Here is a 6,023-nt window from a genome sequence, read left to right on the forward strand (position 1 = left end):
TCCCATCTACCCCAAGACAAAGCTCGCCACTTGCGCTCATCACAGGTCGAGTGGGTCGCCAATTTTCGGACCCAATTTGGCAAATTAGGAATGTCACCCGGCGCCCATGAAACCGCTACAAAAAAAAAAAAAAGAGGGCACGATTACGAAACCAGTTTTTGCTATAGGCAAAACTAAGAAGGCACGAAATATACCACTTATGTGTATAGTTCCAATCCTCAGGGAATGGCATAAGCCCACGGGGATAATGTCAGCGGTTCGCACTTGGACGAAGTGACTCATCCACTCCCAGTCTCCATCTTCCTCATCATCAACAATGAAGGGCATGGTCGATCGGCATCGCAAGGTTAGCAGACCTCGATGGTGAAAGGGCCAGAATAGCCTAATGATATGGCTGAGTGTAAATTCAATCCCTGCCTTCTCAGCGAAAAATCTCACCATCAATACTATTCGCCAAAATGACGAATGGATCTGCGCCAAGGTAACCCGATACTCTAAGCAGAAGTCGAGCACAACCCTATCAATGGGTCCCAGTGTGAAAGGATATGTGTACACATTCAAGAATCCGTCGGCATGATCCGTGATGCCCTCACCTGGGGGAAGTATCCATAACACTACCTTTTCCCCCCATCTACAGTCTTTTCTTACTAACCCAAGATGTTCTTATCCTATTGAAGAAGCAACCTTCAAGGCATACTCTCGTTGGTCCTGAATACCGGAGGCGGAGCTCTCCCCTCTCTACTGGGCAGACCCCGATGCAGTAGTCATGATTACGGTAAAATTGGAGAACTAAAGCGGGAATCTGTGCAAGTACGTTAGTGCTGAAATAATAAAAGGTTTGACGCGGAAAGAGAAGGGCAACTGCCTAAAATGGTAGGATCTCCAAAAAAACAAAAACATCCTTGTATATATATGGAAAAAATAGCGACGATCTGTCTGCCTCAAAGCCGATTAAAATCACCATCGCCAGTCCCGAGGTGGTACCCGACCTCGAGGACTTCCATCAAAAAAAGGTTAGACTCTAGGAAGCCAATAACACCTTCGCCAATCCCGAGGTGGTGGCCAACCTCGAGGACCTCCCTCAGGAAGGATTTAGGCTTTTAAAAACCAACAACATCTTTGCCAGTGCCGAGGTGGTACCCGACCTCGAGGACTTCCATTAGAAAAAGGTTAGACTCCAGGAAGCCGATAACACCTTCGCCAGTCTTGAGGTGGTACCTGACCTCGAGGACCTCCCTCAGGGAGGATTTATGATTTATTAAGCCAACAACATCTTCGCCAGTCCCAAGGTGGTACCCGGCCTCGAGGACCTCCACCCAAGGAAAGTTAGGCTCCAGGAAGCCGATAATATTACCGCCAGTCCCGAGGTGGTACCCGACCTCGAGGACCTTCATTAGGGAAAAGCTAGGCTCTAGGAAGTCAAAAATGCCTTTGTTAGTCCGAGGTGGTATCCGACCTCGAGGACCTTCATCAGAAAGAAGTCAGGCTCTAAAAGGCCAACGGCGTCATCGCCAATTCCAGGGTGGTACCCAACCTCGAGGACCTCCACCAAAGAGAAGTGAGGCTCAAAGGAAATAAGCACTTAAACTCCATCCGCATGGGCTTGGCCCCGGGACACCATCTGAGTTCGGATAAACCCTCTTCCAGGATCTATCTACAACGCCTTAAGGCTATCTACACTAAATTCAAAGCAAGTTCCCAGGTGGTCCGGATTTGAATAAACCTCCACTCGGGGACTGCCCTCGAAAGAACAAAGGCAGTCCCTAAGCCACGGGCTTCTAAACAAATTTCTCCTCAAAGGTTACCGCGGAGCCTAAGTGATATATCACGGTTTAAAGGCTCGAAGTGTTATATTCATTCGACTCGAAGTAAGGGGCCCGATGACCCGAGCTTATCGGTCTAATACAGGCTCGATCCAAGGAATGGCTAAGGGTTCCGTGGAAGGTCGTATTAGTCAATCAAAGGTCAGGAAAAACACTCACATCTGGGTTTGACATTGACAGTAGCCGATAGAATCATGCATTCAGAGTCTCCATAAACACAAATAAAAGGAAATATGGCAAACATCGAAGACAAAACTAGGAAAACATCTTTGTATTCAGAAAACACTTGATTACAAGAGTCCTCGAGGGGCCATTACATATGATTACAAAAGCCCATGAGGGATCCTTACACAGAAACAAAGAAGTAAGAAGGTGTACATATAGTAAAATCCTAAGAGCCTAGCCTACTCTCAAAGGTACATCCTCAGTAGCAACATCTTCGAGCATCATCTCTTCGGGCATACGTCCTCAAAGACAATATTTCCCAGCACAATCCCCTCGGGAGTCTTATCTCGATCCTCTAGAATGGCATCTTCAAAAGGGGAGACGACGAAGAGGAAAGCGATGGAGAAGAGCAAAGTGACGCGAAAGAGGCAGGAAGGAACGAAGAAGTGGCTGGGTGAAAACTCTGGCTAGTACGGATTTCACCAGGCTACTATTGTAAAGCCACTTCATGAGACATTGCCCCGGGGCGGGATGCAATAGTTAGTAGATAGTACCACCTCACTCCATGGAAAGCAAAGGGAGTGAGGCGCCGCACCAGGTAATCGGGGGAGGTGAGCAGCGGTGTATAGTCCGAGATCCCTCTTGAGCAGCGATGTAGAGTCCAAATATTTCCTTAGGTCAGAAGAAATCGGCCCTCTACTTCATCGTCCCGAGCCAACGACGACAGCAACAATAACAGCAACAAAATAGCGTAATCTCGCTCGACCAGAGAAGGTCCAGGAGATAGACCGTGGTATGACTGATAGAAGTATCGCCATACAATCTTAAGGCCATGGCCTCAAACATGGTGAACGACAATGAATAAGGATAGTGAGAAGGGAAGAATGGATAGATACGGGAAGATACTTGGAAGAAAGGTTGATCCCAGGAGGCACCCATTTATAGAAAGGGAGACAGCGTAACTGACGGCATCATTATCGCCCTCAAAAGACGTAATGGCATGCGCATTTAATGCATTGTTGGGAGCTGATTCGGTGGCGACATTATGGCTTTGAAGAATGAGAAACTGCAATGCTTTGAATGATCTTGGAGAAGTGAAACGACGGGACATTTTGGTAATCACGGAGGCTTGTTTCATCAGTATGAGTCATCGCAGGAAGTCCAAAGAGTCAGATGTCAAAATTGTTTCTTATCAGTCCTCTCTAAGAAACACGGGGACTATTTGTATACGGTGAAATCAGAGGATCCAATTCTCATCATTGAGACACCTCAGAAGACTATCTCGAAGTCCCGATGCTACAAGGTCATGGTTGAGTTTCCTCCCTTGAGGTTCATTGAGGCCCGATCTTGGGACAATGCTGATCGCGGCCGTGATAGAAATAAGGAGTTCCCAAGGCACGTGTCCAGGACTGACAGGGCCTAGTGGACTACTCTAAACCCGAAGTAGGGCATCACCTAGCTGTTCCATCCCCATATCTTTGAAATTAATATATTTTGTACTATGTTGGGATTCCCCTCCTATATAAAGGGGATCCTTGTCATTTTGTAGAACCCTATTGCTTCAGTCGCTCCACACAAAATATACAAGATCATTCTATTTCCTCTCTAACATATTCTCTTGATATTATTGCTTTCATTTATTATCTTCATATGTGTTCATCATTTATTACTTATCATTGGCCATAAAGAGCCTTCGTTAATGTTATTATAACTGTTAGCCGTATTACGACCCCCCTCGATAGCTCCTTGCCGAGCTCCGAGATCGACCTCGAGGCCCCGAGAATTGGCCCAACGGTTTGATTATCGCCCTATCCTTAACTCTTATTTCATTTCTAAGTCTCACATACATAGCATTAACTGCTTCACAACCAGCATAAAAATAGATCACGTATTTTTAGAGTCTCATAAACAAATTTAATTGTTCTTACCATTTTCACGGTAAACACATCTGCTCCGGAGTGCGAGTAGCGGGAGTCTGTGCTCCTCCCCCAGCCTGAAAGACGGCTGGTGCTACAGGAAGTATGCCTACCTAAGTGACACTCTCCATAAGGCCCACTAGACAGACCAGAGCATCCTGGAGTACCGGGGTAGCGATGAACCCCTCTAGAACCTGAGTTGGCCCTGCTGGAGTGGTCTGGGCTGGAGCCTCATCATCAAACTCTACCTGAGGCTCCGCCGCTGGTGCTGCTACTTTGGACTGAGCCTTGCCTCTACCTTAGCCTCTATCACGGTCTCGACCTCGTCTTCTGCCCCTCGTAAGAGCTGCCACTGAGGGCCCGGGCTGCTGATCAGCTGATGAAGTAGTACGCGTTATTGCCATCTACGTAAGAACGGAGTAGAAGTTCAATTAGCATTGAGAAATCAAATCGAAGGACAGAGAAGAATAGAAGTGAAGTTGATCCTAAACTCTGTAGCCTCTGGGGGTAAGCACAGACATCTCCGTACCGATCCCTCATACTCTACCTAGGTTGTTCGTGAATTGTGAGACCTAGACAACCTAGTGCTCTGATTCCAACTTATCATGACCCGGACTTCCCACCGTTGGGATCGTGATGACGCCTAACTCTTGAATGCTAGGCAAGCCAACAACTACAGTTTTAACACAATAGCAATTAACCCCAAACAGAAATAAATAACAATTAAAGCTAAATAGATATAAAGTGCGGAAGTGTTAAAACAGTTCAAAATACTCCAATACATGTCTACCCCAATGATCTGGTGTGACAATTCACAAACATCTAAGAAGTTCTACAAATACTAGTTTGAAAGAATTACAATTGTTCTCGAAATGGAAAGAGACAAATAATCCAAAATAGGGGAAGGGGGACTCCAGGGTCTGCGGACGCCGGCAGATCTACCTTGGGTCTCCCGTGGACTGAAGGTAGCAACCTTAACACTACTTACGCGGTCCAGCACCAAAATCTGCACAAAAATGCAGAGTGCAGTATTAGTACAACCGACCCCAGTTTGGATCGAAGAATAGGCACCCACGAATTAGCAGCATATTTGCGGGATCTATCGAGTGGAAAACCGGGATGTCGATACATCGAAGAGCTACCAAACACGATCACCAATGTACTGGTAAGTGTCGAGCCTAACCTCGGCGGAGTAGTGACGAGGCTAGGACACGACAACCATATAAACCTATACAGCTAAATCATATATGAGAAACAATAATAACAGAAATTTAACAGATAAAGACGGGAAAGGGGAAACATGTTGAGGGGGATATCAGATTATGACAGCAATAAAGTAAAGAAGCAAGGTAAATATCAAACTTGAACCAATAGAAATGATAACACAGTAACACGTGCAAGGTATCCCGCTTCGTGCTTTTACTCTCGTCCTCACCATAAAATCATTAGAAATGGCACGGAATCACCCTTCGTGCATTAACTCTCTCATAATCATGGCACGGCATCACCCTTCGTGCATTAACACTCATAGTAATAGGCACGGCATCACTATTCATGCAGTAACACTCACTGAATATGGCACAGCATCACCCTTCGTGCATTAACACTCTCTCACAATATCGTGCACGGCATCACCATTCGTGCTTTACACTCTTCCTCACCCAAATAACATCCCGGCAAGGGAATCATCTATAACCAATCTCGTTTCAACAGTTAACTTCACAAAATAAGTCTCAACTTGAGTCAATACACAACAATGATCAAATACCAAGAAAGTATCATAGGACTTGTTCAACATGGATAATCATCAATTTAAACATGAACAGTACATAATAAGAGTCACAACAGTCACAGTATAAGACACACTTTCATGCTCGACACCAACGTATAGATACTCGTCACCACACCTATACGTCGTACTCAACACTAACACGTAGCAAATAAGACAACACATATTCTCTCAAGATAAAGTTAGACCAAACACTTACCTCGATTCCACGGCCAAAATCAAGCCTCAATTACCGCTTTTTCTTTGATTTCCACTTCCAAACTGCCCGAGTCTATGCATAATTAACTAATTAACATCAATTAACGCTAAATAAACCAATTCTAATGCATG

Source organism: Nicotiana sylvestris, chromosome 6, assembly GCF_000393655.2.
Source record: "Nicotiana sylvestris chromosome 6, ASM39365v2, whole genome shotgun sequence".
Lineage (NCBI taxonomy): Eukaryota > Viridiplantae > Streptophyta > Magnoliopsida > Solanales > Solanaceae > Nicotiana > Nicotiana sylvestris.